This window comes from Balaenoptera musculus, chromosome 17 (assembly GCF_009873245.2).
Source record: "Balaenoptera musculus isolate JJ_BM4_2016_0621 chromosome 17, mBalMus1.pri.v3, whole genome shotgun sequence".
NCBI lineage: Eukaryota > Metazoa > Chordata > Mammalia > Artiodactyla > Balaenopteridae > Balaenoptera > Balaenoptera musculus.
The window spans coordinates 79,141,302-79,156,568 of record NC_045801.1 but is presented as its reverse complement, the minus strand read 5'-3'; the positions used below and the strand labels follow the sequence as shown (position 1 = coordinate 79,156,568).

Below are 15,267 nucleotides of genomic sequence, written 5' to 3'. Positions count from 1 at the left end.
TTGTTCCCTGGGGGCTGTGTGACTGAGGACCCTGGGTTTTGCTGGCTGTGAGCTGGAGGCCATCCATAGTTCCTAAAATCCACCTGCAGGTCCTTGTCAGGGGGATGCCTCCAACATGGCCAGTCACTGTACTGAACCAGCAAGGAGAGCCTTTCACCTCAGGGAGGCCCTGTCCATCCTTCAAGGCCTTCACTTAATTGGGTCAGGCTTCCTGAGATGATCTCCCTCTTGGTTGACTTACCATCACCTGCCTTGGCACCTCAATTACATCTGCAAAATCTTTCACCTTGGCCACATTCTACTAGCCAGAAGCAAGTCTCAGGTCCAATCCACATTCACGAAAGGGGATTATAAGGGCGTTAATACAGGAGCAGAGTCAGGTGGGCCTCCCCAGGGTCTGCTCACCAAAAGGGGAAAGAGAACACTGGAGATGAAGTCAGGGCCCTGTTTGCAGGGCTTAAAAGAGCAAGTCTGCTGTGTGGGCACAGACCTGTCTCCCCAGCAGGGGCAGGTTAAGACCTTAGGTACTGAAATACTTTGCCAATCCCATATGCAATCCCATATGCAATTAAAAATAAAAATAATGCTACTTAAATTGAGAGTCAAGAAATAAAGTGTAAGGAAAACTACTTTTTCTTATGATAACTAACTTATCTTTTTAAAAAATATTTCATTAACAAATTTTAAATGTTCTTTTTTTACTATTTCTCTAAGCATATATGTGTTTTGTCTGCTTCCTGGGTCACCCAGTTTTGCTCATTGAAAAAAATATGTATCGTTCACCCATTCCTAAGAGAGAAAGAGGTACATTGGGTTGTGTGTGTGTTGGGGTGTGTTGTGTGTGTGTGTGTGTGTGTGTGTGTGTGTGTGTGTACACTTTCTAATAACCACTTACAGGTTCACCTATCACCCAGAGGAAAGAAAAAATATGAGATAATCTATCATTTTCAAAAGTGGCTAAATCTTGGCAATTCACCACTTCTTTCCAAATAATTTCATGAAAGACCTATACTTATACTGAAAGGAATTTAAAACATTTTAAAATGTTACAATTCTCTATTGTCAATTTTTACTAACTGGCTACTAAATAATGTTACCTTAATAATTGCCTATAAAGCTGCTTTCTATCCTATTATTCTTAGACAAAAATACAATGTTCTTTGTTCTATGTCTAATGTTCTTATTAGACAATATTCAAAATGAAGAAAGCAGTATCAATTATTTTAAAAATTATCTCAATTTATTACACGTATTACATAAATCCCTAGTTTTGCCTTGTGAACTATCTGGTTCTAATCACATAAAACTCCTGTGCAGCATTTCAGAAGAAAAGGAAACACAAATTTTGAGTTCCGTTGCCTCAAATGTCAAGGTACCTCACTAAGAAATTCTGGACTGCAAAGGTCTATAGATCTGCCACATATTGTAGAGATTTTTCTACTTTTTTCTCTTATACTCCCTCAGTATGCAACCTCACACCTGTAACACAAGCATTACCAGACACGTTATATTCTAGACGTAATTGTTGTGAAGTGATTGTCGGACAACACAGCAGTTTTCTATTCATCTCTCTGCTGTATTGTATGTGAGGTCAACCTGAACAGCCCCTGGTTAGCGCTCCTATAGCATCTGCTTACGTTTAGTTAATGGGAGTTAACCTCCAATCTGAGCTCACTGCTGTGCAGGCTGGTGAACCAATTTGCAATCCTCCTAGTCATCTTGCTTGTGGCTCGGTTTATTTGTGTTGCCTGAGGGGTTGCCAGGCTTAAATTGCAGGTCCCTCTGCACAGACCAGACCACATAGAGCCTCCACTGGGGTGGGGGAGGCAAACTCCCCACGGGCCCCTCCCCTCACTGACCGATTTCATCCCGAGATTATAGATGCAACAGCAGGGGCCACTGTGACTCAGGCCACTGTCTCTGCTTTCATTTGTTTTAACTTTAATGTTATAGTGGAGTAGAGTTGATTTACAATGTTGTGTTAGTTTCAGGTGCACAGCAAAGTGAGTCAGTTATACATATACATATATCCATTCTTTTTCAGATTCTTTTCCCATATAGGTTATTACAGAGTATTTTAAACCATAACAAGTAAATACCAAAAAAAAAAAAGTCACAAAAACGGCATTTTAAAAATCTGGTACTAGAATAGATCCCCCTTAAATGATTTCACATCAGTGCTCAACTCAGAGCCACCTAGAGATTTTGGAAAGCAAAGATCTTACTTCACCTCCCAAATGGAAATCCACAGCTACTGATATGGAACTGGCTGTACATTCAGTTCTTGACTGTATAACAATATCCATTAACCATGTGAATGAGCAGAACACCTACCAAATAACATGGCAATAGAGATTCAAGAAGAAACAGACCAAAGATTCAAGGTAAAATATGATGTCAAGCCTCTCGAGGATGGTTTTGTGTTCTAAAGCTGGCAGTATACGATTCTATAGCTGCCTAAAATCATATTAAACAAAGAAATCATACTGTATTTATCACTGAAGAATGCAAATGAACTGCTGAAAAATAAACTCGTGTCTAACAACACATTACGAACTGTGTCGTAGCGATGAGAAGCAACCATTTTATTATTAATCTAGTTTTCTTTGCAAAGCAACATTATGCAGCTCAAGGTGAATAGTATACAAAGTGAAGCGACTGCGCTAAATAAAATCAAAACAACTTTGACTATTTTCTACAAAAATGTCATCAATATATTTTTCCATCTTTTCTTATAATAGCTCCTGCAAGTAATACTAGGATCAAAACATTATAAAGCGTGAAGTTGTAACTCAGCTGAAAACCACTGAGCTGATATCCACAGGAAAGTGCTTGTCCCATCATCTGCTCTGACAGACACTGGGAAGTTTTTGGCAGACAAAGAACGCAGAATGATCATTTTCCAAAGTGTTCTATTTCCTTTAAGAACAATTGAAGCAAAATTTCTAAGATGTTTAGAAATTGTGTAGGTCCAGGTATCTTATGGCTGTGCTTCTTCTTCTACCTCTTTTTTTGCCAAATCATCCAAAATGGGTGACCCATCTCAAATCTAAAGGGAACTCAAATATGTCTGACCACTTCATGTGGCCAACCTCTCCTTTACACTTACTTTCAAAGGAGCTGGGGCCGTCTGGGAAGAGAGCTCATCCTCGGGGGAGAAAGTTCGGGAAGCAGTGAGCCTGGCTCAGGAGGAGAGCCCGCGCCGGGGAGGGAGGTTGTTCCGGCTGGTGTCCATTCACTGCCGTTTTCCTCCTCAGGGTTCCATGCAGCCCCGTCCCGGGGATGGAACTCACTCAGCGACTGTAACTAAAAAACAGAAAGATCAATTTCGTAAAAACTAAGGTGCTGAGATTCTAGGAGCACTGCTAAGGCACCTCTCCATCAAATGATCAGACTGTAACATAAAGGGGGCGGGGAGTTCTTACAGAGTCTCAACAGAACTCTCCAAAGCTTTGCCCTTGAGCTTTCTCACACTGTAGGGACGGAGGGGACAGGTGATGGTAGTAGGTAGAGATGGTCGTTCTCACACTACCCAGTGGGAAACATCTGGTCTTGGCAGGGCATCCATGGGAAATCATAAGAGATTTTTCATGAACTCTTAGGAAGTACCCCATTAAAAACTCTGGAAATACTTGAATACCACTTTATTCAGGGATATAGATGCAGAGAACTCATAGGATGTATAGTTTTATATTAATTTTGATTGTATTGCTGCAGTTCTATTAAACAGGCTGATGAAGCCTGGGAAGACACAGTTACACATTGGCATGACCTCTATCTCAGCTTTTATCACACCAGACCCTTTACCTCCACCCTATTTTTTTGCAGCCTGGCTTTGTTTCTGTTTTAATAATACAAATCTATTATAAACTTCTGAATTTCCTCTTAAGTATGTGTCTGTAAATTTGTAAGAAAACTATTATAAGTTGGGTTTTTTTAAAAGCAGAAAGATTGCTTATGGGCTCAGGTAGCGGGATGGACACAGGAGGACGCATGGAGGAGGAATTATGACAGGAACTTGGGGGCCAGGGCCCAAGCGATGGTGGACGTCAGTCTCCCCGGATGTTTCTCCTCCCTGTGAAGCAACTTTCCCCCAGGGAGGGGACATGAGCCCAGAAGCCATGTTTCCAATCTATCATCCAAGCAGACAAAGGACCACCTGTCCAACCCAACCTGAAATATCCAGGGAAGAAGGGCCCAGGCTGAAGTCACGTGTTCACACTGAGCACAGGAGAAAATGCCCAGGTTATTTTCCATTTCTCATAAAAGTGAATGCTCAAGCAACCTGAAGTCCATCAGATAAATATACTTATTATAAAGACTCGGATAAGAGAAGCACTTCTGGAGAAAATGAGGTCTTGATCAACACATGACATTTTTGTGTGTTTTACTTTGGTCTTAGAGTCAGAGCAACAATGTGAATTTCATTTTAGAAGACACTTACACATATAAAAACTTAACAAGTCTATTGATTTAAAACATTTATCCGATTCTTTCATCCAAGTCGATAAGTTATTTGTTAGTTTTTATAACTATGGAGACGACCACACTCTACTCATTAGAAAAACGCTCCTTGGCTGTGTCTTCCGCAAGGGCTGTGATCTCTCTGGTGTTACTGTCATCACCTTGCATCAAGTGCAATTTGCCATTGTTGGCAATCGCATTTAGTGATATGTCATCAGTACTTCTGATTCTGACCTAAAATAATAGCAAGGATGCAAACTTCTTAACAGTGGGAGAAGAATGAGACCAATATGATTGAGAAATGTTCCATAACAAAAAAAGTTTGTAGAACCCACATCCAGGATATTCTGAGTTTAATTTCTATGGCTTTTGTTCTGTACCAAGCTGGTTTCCTGTAACCTGTAAGTTATGTTACTTTCTTTTGGATGATTAATACTAATTTAGCATGTTTTATGAGAATCTTTATTACCCAGCAATACTATTTTCTTTATATTACATGTACACAGTATTACATTTGAGCAGAATGTATTTTCTTATTCTTACCTCTTTTAGTACAAACAATGGAAATGGACACTTGAAACCTGGATGAACAAACATTTTAGCATCTGAATATTACGGTCATTCAGTAGCTGAGTAGGTCAGACACATGCTCTGTAGTGACATGAAACTCCAACGGTGCCCTTACATTGATCTCAAATTCAGAGCTCTCCTAGGTAAGATTAATTCTGATACACAGGGAGGCCAATGTTTGATCAAAACTCATAAAGCCGATCCTGGTTCGCTAGCAGTTTTATTTCGGGCTCGACTGCCAGCAGGCAGGGTCATTACCAGCCTTCTGCCAACTGCAGTGAAATCCTCTCCCATTCCCGTGGTGTTTGGGGAGGTTTCTTCATGTACCAAAGGCAGGAAACCTTTCTACCAGCACCTAGCAACACCGCACACACCAACATTAACACCTGAACTTGAAAGGTGACAGCCCACAGCTAACATTGAGCTTTTACAGATGTTCAGTATTTTTTCAAGCTCCTCAGCTGATCAGATTTTCATGAATTATTCAGTTGGAAACACTAGGAGGGCTGTCAGTTCTGCTCTGACAAGGCCATATGTTTCACAAATCAAATTCTTACACCTTTCTCTGCTATTTAGTGATGACATTTGTCATGTAAGTGCCGGCACCAGAACCTTGCCTGCCCCTTTTACGTTTCACTTTCAAATTCTTTAAAAAAAAAAAAAAAAAAAAAAAATTCTTTAAAAATATAATTATTGGGCTTCCCTAGTGGCGCAGTGGTTGAGAATCCGCCCGCCAATGCAGGGGACACGGGTTCAAGCCCTGGTCTGGGAAGATCCCACATGCCGCGGAGCGACTGGGCCCGTGAGCCACAATTACTGAGCCTGCGCGTCTGGAGCCTGTGCTCCGCAACAAGAGAGGCCGCAATAATGAGTGGCCCGCGCACCGCGATGAAGAGTGGCCCCCGCTCGCCGCAACTGCAGAAAGCCCTCGCACAGAAACGAAGACCCAACACAGCCAAAAATAAATAAATAAATAAATAAATTTATAAAAAAAAAAATATATATATATATAATTATTGCTCTTCACAGTAGCTGATCCTTAAAAAGAGAGACAACATTCTAAACTAATCCTTCTCCCATCCTGGAGGGGTCGTACTTAAGCTTTAATTATCAAGGCATTTTGACATCTTCTATGTGGAGAGCTAAGGAGATGCTCTCACCACCACCAACGAAACCTTGCCCATACTTTCAGGCAGCACTCAGGTGTGTGTATGACTATATGATCCATATCTATGATGAGAAAAGGATGGGAGAAGATATTTGATTCCAGGTCACAACCCACTGAGTTAGTAGTAAAAGAACAAAATGAAACTTACTAAGGTCAAAATTGACAGGTTTGCTTGATAACATCAAAAAGCATCCATTTGAGTAATTTCACCCCAGAAGAAAATGCAGTTGGAATAAACACCAAGCTTTAGAAACTCCAATGTTCTGGCTGCCCTGGAGTCCTTAAGTGATTTCAGTGCGGTAGCCTCGCTATCAAAAAGGATCCTTTGTACCGTTTCCAAAATGCTTGGCCGTTCACCCAAATGACCAGTCAGAAGTGTGCCATAGATAACTGTGTGATAAAAGCTCCTAGCAAAAACATTTAGAACAGAAATGCAATGATAAAATAGATCTTCTACAGGTTTCTGCTTATTTTATGTCAAAGATATATTCCTTTTATAGAGGCACAGTGCCTCTATAAAAGGTGTCATTGGAATATTTAGACTATCCTTTTGCTTACGTGTAATTCTTATACCTACATGCATTATCTCTCCAAATTCTATAACTTAATATTACTTTATCATTCCATTTAGGTTTGATATGAAACATCACTTAAATCCCTCCCTGCTTAAGCTAAAAAGAAAGAATTTGGTGGTCTGCCACTAATAATTTGGCCATTACAGTAACTGGTATTAGAAACAAGGATTTAATATCTGCTCTGATTGACTAAAGGCCAGTGAGAATTAGCATTAAATTATAGGATATCTGGCAGCTCTGGATACCAGCAGGGAAACAGATAACTAGAATGAAGTGTCAGCAAAGGCTTTGTCTAGACTGTGGGACTATTTCCCTAAGCTGTTAGGATGGGCAGATAAAATGCCAGGAACGTGGGATGGGACGGTCATTTTTACCTGCATTGTAGAACTTGTAATAAAAAATTACAGCGTCAAATATTATTTTTTTGGCTTAAATTATGGTCATAAAATGAGCATGTTTTTATAACTGCCTCAGAATAATTTATAATCTCTGGTGCCTTGTGGATCAGGGCAAGGGGAGAAGAAAATCAGTCACAGAGTCGGTTCTGGATATTGCTGTATGCATAGCTGTCTTGCCTCTTTTGCTTCTCAAAATATAAAAACTTTCGTTAACATTTTTATCTCAATTGCCAGAGTCAGACAACTAATCCAAACGAGAGCCACTTTGAGATGGCCGAGGGTTTGCTATCGGATCCATTTATGTGCATCTCATGACCTTCAGGGCAATTTCTGATGCAGGAGTCTGCTTAGTCTTCCGGCAAAATGATTCTCCCCACAAGGCTACCAGGAATCTTCTTTGCAAACCCAACTTAAAAACTATGAAAGGAATGACAATCTTTCATTTTTCTGTAGACTTGCTCCTTTGACTTATGTTTTAAAGCGGTGTATGGGGAGAAGAGATTTGGATCTTGCTCTGGTCTAGCTCGGGGTTAGTGGGTTTTAATCCAGCAGTCACTCTGAGGTTAGAGGTACAGAGCATCCCAAGCGCTGAATTGCTCTGCTCACACGGGAGCACTGCATCCTCTGGGGTCACTTCCTTCACCTGCAGCGGCTCCAGGAGCTGCCCCCTGAAAGAGGCACCCATCGCTAAACCAACACTCATCAGCTACGATTCAGAAGAGTTCTTCTCCAAATTAGGACCCAAACCTAGACCCATTTGCTGCGAAGGTGCTTTTCTTTGTACCCAGGTGAGCGGCATCTTCTCACCAGTGACACCCCATCACTCCAGGTCGCTCAACCCTAACACTAACCCCCGCCCTCACCAAGAATCACAACCTACCTTTTCCAGCGAGAGTGGGTACCACCACCCACACTCGGCAGGCTGATTTCGCTGGGAGGAAGATGCAATTTCAACTTACTGAAAGTCATATCATTGCCATAATTCATGCAACAATAACTCCTCTAAATTGGAGTCATTACATGAGAGAATGAACCTCAATTCCACATACAGTAAACCCGAAAGTTTACCCGAATGCTAGCAGTAAGTATACACCAACATCTTATCAATATCTTCATTTGCATCTTGACACAATTCTTCTTTAGATCAATACTCAACCAACTACATCATTTCAACAGTGTAACAGGACATTTATGCATTGGCTAGGGGAAAATCACTTCTTTATTTATAGTCTTCTTCATTCTACTGTTGGCTGTAAAGCTTTCTTCAGAAAACTTAGATTTTGACTAGTCTTGACTCACTGATGCATTCCTCATTTTCAGTTCCCTAAATAATTCCATTCTTTTCTTACATAACAGAATGAGGAAAGAAAGTGCTAACTCGTGTTGCACTAAGGTGCCGTAATATTCTCGGATTATATTGTAAAAATCTTCTGTTACGCTTTGAGTCCTTAAAGTATTGGCTTTGAAAGTCTGTCAGGCAAAGTGTTTATAGGTTTGTTCCTAAGACACCCTCAATACCATGTTAAACCATAAAAATCAAATTGAACTTGAGCTGGACTTGATTTAATTAGTTTTGTCTACTGGAAATTACAGTCAGGATTTTGAAGGAGTTTCTTAATTCCTCTAGGCTTTATTACTTAGCCTATTCTCAGCATGGTTTTTTCTTTCCTGTATCAAGTTATTAAAAAGCCCAGTGTAGCTGGTAAGGATCATGCTGTTTCTCAGGAGAGGTAATGACTCTCAGAAAGAAGGGATGTTATTTAATTTTTATCTTTGGCACACAACAGAAAAGAGCAAAGATAGTGTTTTGTTCCTGAGAGAATCTTTCTATTGCATATTTCATCGTTATCTTTTCTGGGCACTACGAAATAATGATTTTAGAGCTCTATTTGGCAAGAGACAGATGTTAAGCACCCTTTAACTACCACTGTGTATTCTGCTCGATTCGTAGAAAGAAAAAACGGTGACCACACACCTGACGATTTCAGTTCTACTCCACTGAAATATTCACTTTTAATAGCTCCCAGTATACCCTTCCAGAAATTTTCTACAACTATAAAAATATAAGTGATTTTAACTAATGCAAATTTACCCATGTTTGCATGGTAATTTGTGCAAAGTTATCTAAATAACCTTCTGAAAATTGTTGCTCTACGTCAGACAAAACATCAGTCACTGGTAGGTTGTAGATCTAAATGTAAAGGGTACAACAAAAAAAGCTTCTCAAATAAAACATGGGTAATATATTAGGATTCTCCAGAGAAACAGAACCTACAGGAAGTATATATATGGAGAGAGAAAGAGCTATCTCATGAGAAATTGGCTCCTGTGAGTATAAAAGCATGTCCAAGTCTGTGTAACTGATGTCTCAGTTTGAGACTGAAGGCTGTTTGGCTACTGTAGAGCCAGGTAGAGCTGATGTCCCAGAGTGAAGACTGCAGGCAGGAAAATTCACTCTTACTTGGGGGAGGCCCGCACTTTTGTTCTATTCAGGCCTTCCACTGATTGGATGAGGCCCACCCACCTTAGGGAAAGTAATCTGCTTTGCTCAGTCTACAGATTTAAATATTAATCTCGCCCAAAAACAACTTCACAGAAACACCCAGGCTAGTGTTTGATCTGGGCACCCATGGCCTAGTCATGTTGACATATAAAATTAGCAATCGCAAGTAATATTTATAAAAATGTAGCTTGAAGAACTATTTCTTAACAGAAATTGGAGAGATTTTAACCACAAAGGAAAGATTGTTAACATATCACATTAAAATTAAAGTTAATAAATCCTGTTATTCAACAGACAACATTAAGAGAATGCTATTACACAATGGATTATGGTGCAGCTATCAAAATCAATTATTTACTGTGACAAGAAAGTTGAATGAAAGAAGTTAAATGCAAAAAGAGAGAATGTTCTTATATTTCCATTTATTTGAGCTACAACAACTAACAAATGCCATGTTTAGATTTAGAAATGAAGGATAGCAGTTACGTTTAGGGAGAATGGAGCTGGAGACATGAGAGTTGTTTAAATGCTTACATTCACTTTGTGATAATCCGCTAACATACAACTTTATATCTGTGCAGTATTCTTTATGTATGATATACATGGATAAAGAATAAGCTAGATCCTAATTTTCTTACATTTTCAAGCAGCAATTACATTGGCCCTCTAAACTAAAAGAACAAAAAATAAAAATCTCTGTATCTTCTAGAGTTATTAAAGTAATGATCAGGGGAACTGAAGAGAAAGAGAAATACACAAATACAGGAGGAGAACAAAATCTATATGGCAGAAGAGCATTGTAAACTCAACTGCAACATAAAGCTAGAGAACATAATTAGGATTAACATATCCATTATATTTAACAATGCTAAACCTCATATTAGGAAAATATCTGTCAGGTTTGTTTTTAAAAACTTACAATACATAAGATAAAAATAAGAAAAACTTAAAGTAAAAGAATAAGCAGTTATGTTAGATAAATGCAAACAAAGAGATGGTAGAGTAGTGAAGATTAAAATTAGACAAGCATAGAATAAGAGCCTAGAAATAAACCCACATAAACAGAGTCAACACATGAGGGAGGGCAATCTTCCCTACTCAGTCTATGAGTTTAAATGTCAATCTCATCCAAAACACCCTCCCAGAAGCACCCAGAAATATGTTTGGCCAAATATCTCGGCAACCCACGGCCCAAGAGCTGACATAAAATTAACCATCCCCATCATTAAAAATAATGTGGAGATTTACTCTTTTTCATGACATGTAATGATTTAATTGGCATAATAAGTTTTCTGTTTCTTGTAGATTTGAATGAATTTCATGAGGGACCAAACAGATATAATATAATAAGGAGTGGGTTTAGCTCTAAATTCAAACTGAAACATTTGTATTGTGTTCTACAAGCCACAGAGAGTATTCGGCCTGAAGAGGACTCAGCACGTGGGTGGAGCCTGGAGAATCAAGTCAGCTACTATTATTTCCTTTCAATTCCTGTTATGTGTTTAGATGCCAGGTTATGTGATACATTCAAATTCATAGCAATATTATCTTTATTACACAAATTTATCATTTATTAGAATAAAATCTTTGTCTAGTTTTTGCTATATGAATATGAAATTGTCCTCATTTTTTCATAGACTTTATTTTTAGAGCAGTTTTCATTTGCATTTCTCTGACAATTAGTGGCATTGAACATCTTTTCATGTACTCATTGGCCATTCACGTATCTTCTTTGAAGCAATGTCTATTCAAGTCATCTGCCCATTTTTGAATAAAATTAAAGAAAAAAGCTAACAGAAAATTATTATGACCTAGAGCTTGGTGAAGAATTCTTAGACTTGACACCAAAATAAAAAATTAGTTAAATTGGACCTCAATGAAATTAAATTTTTACCCTGTTAAGATAATGAAAAAACCTATAGACTGGAAGAAAGTATTTGCAAACCACATTTCTGACAGAGGACTCATATCTAGACTATAAAGAAATCTCAAAACAACAGTAGAAAAAAACAACAGCAAATAAATTAGAAAATGGTTAAAAGGCATGAACAGACATTTCCCTGAAGAGGATTTACAGGTAACATCTAAGTACATGAAAATTTGGTCAGCATCATTAACTATAAGGGAAATGCAAAATAAACCATGACAAATTATCACTACACACCTATCCGAGTGGCCACATTTTTTTAAAAAGACAACATCAAATGCTGACAACATCAAATGTGGAAGAACTGGGTCACTCATACATTGTTGCTGGGAATGTAAGATTGTATAACTTCTCTGAAAACAGTTTGGCAGTTTCTGAGAAACTAAATATGTCCTCACCCCATGACCCAGCAATTGTACTCCTGGGCATTTATCCCAGAGAAATAAAAACGTATCTTCACACACAAAATCCTAGACATGAATGCTTCTAAGAGCTTTATTTGTAACAGCCAAGCACTGGAAACAACACATATGTCCTTCAACAGTTGGATGGTGAAGCAAACTGTGTTCCATCAACCATGGAAGCCCGTGTAGCAATAAAGGGAAGAAACTGTTAATACACACAAAAACCAGGATGGATCTCAAGCAGATTTTGTTGAGTGAAAAAAAGTAATCCAAAAGGATTACACACTTTATCATTCCACTTATATAAAATTATTGAATTGACATGACTTATAAACATGAACAAGGCATTAGTGGTTTCCAGGCTTTAGGGATGAGCGGAGAGGGAGCTCTTGGCTTTAAAAAGGCAGCACAAAGGACCCTTGTGATGAACGGTTCTCCACCTTGACTGCGGTGGTGGGTCCAGGAATCTGCACACGTGATAAAATTGCATAGAATAAAATGTGCACGCACACACACACACCACACTCACACTGGACTGCCTATAAAAATGACAACATTTGAATAAAGTCAATGGATTGTATCAATACCAATTTCCTATTGTATGATTGCACTCTAGTTAAGCACGGTGACCCCGCCGGGTCAGATGGGGTGAAAGGTATATGGGTTCTCTCTGTAATATTTCCTACAACTGCATGTGAACCTACAATTGTGTAAAAAATATAAATAAATCACTTAGACCAAACGCATATTTTAGTATGAACAAAAACTCAGAATTTGAGTAGTAGTGATGTGTCAACGTAGATTCATGGATTGTGACAAATATCTCACTCTGTGTTGATGGTGGAGAGGCTGTAAGTCTGTGAGGGCAGGTGGTACAGGGGAGCTCTCTGTACTGTCCACTCAGCTTTGCTGTGAACCTGAAGCTGCTCTAAAGGTTAATTTGAATTAAAGAAGTAAATAAAATAAAGCCTTTATTATTATAATTTATTATTATTACTAATCAATTGTATTCTGAAATCCAAGGTTGTCATCTTTCTCTCATCGTCAAGTTGCAGCAAAGAATGGATCAAGTCTAGTTTCCTTCCAACAGGCTCATGCATCTCCTTAAAGACCATCCTGAACTGATTATCAATTACTTCCCCCTTTAATCTTTGTTTTGTTTCATTGAGTAGCAGCCTTGCAGCTATTTAAACAGAAGCCCACTTACGAGGCACTGAGCACTGTATCTTCCCCAAGAGACGTATCATTAATTTATATTCCATCCATTTGAAGTGATTCATTCCTGTGGTGACATTGCTTCAGTAATAGGGACATATTTCTTCACTATCCCTGGATCTCCCGCATGTGGTGACAAAAGAGACTCCTTCAGGACTCGTATTCGTGTGTAAATGACTCTCTCAAGTCATTGGTATCTTTCTGAACAAAGCTGAAAACAACATTTCTAGCTCTATTACTTTCCATCTACTTGACAGATGTTTCCCATTCATCATCCATTGGGAGAGAAGAGTTTTGAAATTAAATCAGCAAAATAGAAGCCAGAGAATCTCCCCTCTCAATCTTCCTCACTGACTTCCTGGAAACATTTCAGCAGCTACAGAAGCTGTGTTTCTTTTTAAGGAATCAAATCAATATTCTCTCTCTCTCTTTTTTTTTGCAGTGGCAAGTATTTCTTTTGAATTAGCTCTACTTATCACTAAGATTGCTTGCTAAAAACACACATTTGAAACCACTTTTCCTTTGAAATATTCAACTATGATATATGTACAAAATACGTCCAGGTCTTAACGTACATTTTTTTCCAATTGATATTACTATGTCTGTCTTGCCTTGAGTTTTTTTTTCAACACGCTAAATGATGTTAATTGCTTTTTGAGTTACTTCTTGAGTTGAGATTTCTTCAAGACATTGAACCAATGGAAAGACCAGGTCAAATATTTTGAACAGAAGCTGTCTTTAGTACTGTTACCGCACCAACAGTTTGAATTTCATCTGATTACATTCTTTTGTTCCAAAAAAATATGAATTTCCCAATTGTTGGTGAGCAGACTTCTTGGACATCGTATTCTCGGCCTGACTCCTCACATTTCTAATCTGAGTCTCCAAGCAGACGTCTCATGTTTAAGGGGCTTCACTCCTAGGAGGTGAAGTTGGAGGTGGCAGGAAGGCGGTTTAGTCGCTGTGACAGTTGCCCACGTGTTCCCGTCACAGCAGGCGAGCCCGGGAGCTCTTGCTATCAACGGAAGGCGTGACTGCAATGCGGCCTCGTGCTTTCTGTGATGTGGGATTTCACGCCACGTTGTATTTGTCTTTAATCTTTTTCTGGCACGTTAACTATGTTGCACACATAATCTCTTACCTGATTTCATTTGCTCAGGAATCATACACATTTTATATGCTATTGAAAGAAGCTTGCCGTTGATGTAAGAAGCCTAGAGCTTAAATTTAAAATGTATGAATCGTTACTGCACATTTTTAACATGCTTACCCATATTTCAAACAAAATGCCAAACCAAAATGTATAACACTAAATATATTTCACCTTGATATGAATGATTTCATGTACGAACAAGTCCAAGTAAAAGAGAATTTATATAAAACATGGATGTTTATTCTCTACTTAATATGCTTATGTATGATAATGCAAATGGAATAACCTGCATGTATCATGATGGAGTTTGAAAATGTAATTGTGGAAACTATTATCTTTATGAATGAAAGAAAAATAGAGTACAGAGTATTCCTTACTACATATAATGGAAGCAGCTGATATGTGAATACAGCTTTACAAGTAATGAAGGGTGACTATCATCAAACAAAAGGGCATACACACAAAATACTGGTCCCTCCCATCAGAAAACATAAACACAGAATGGACAGGTTTTTCACGATGAATTTTCTTAGAATTTAATCTGCTTTTAGTCCCCAGTTGTCTATCAAGTGGTTCACAACTGCTCTGGTGGTTTTGGAAGAAAAGGCAGAGGTAATTTGATATGTAAACATTTCTCAACTTTCATGAATATCCTATTAATAGTTTTACACAGAGATTCTTCTGTATTTTGCAGAGCCATATGGGTGTCTGAGCAAAAAAAATAAAAATCAGTAATATTGATCTTAGTTTAAAAGGTTGATATTTATCATGGATTTCTGCATTAATTTTGATTTTTTAAATTATTGCATAAAGTACTATTGACCTGTTTTATTGTGTGTTTTGTACCCTTAAATTTTGCACCTGAGGGGAGAAATGAGTATGAGTAGTAA

General features: G+C 38.5%; 1 long non-coding RNA gene across 1 annotated transcript in view; it reads right to left on the bottom strand.

Annotated features, from left to right (window-relative positions):
* LOC118883501 overlaps positions 1–15,267 on the bottom strand; it is a 302,384-nt gene that overhangs the window by 33,262 nt on the left and 253,855 nt on the right. Inside the window, exon 4 of the long non-coding RNA XR_005017034.1 lies at positions 3,110–3,306. This is a non-coding gene — a long non-coding RNA (uncharacterized LOC118883501). The remainder of the gene's footprint in view (positions 1–3,109; positions 3,307–15,267) is intronic.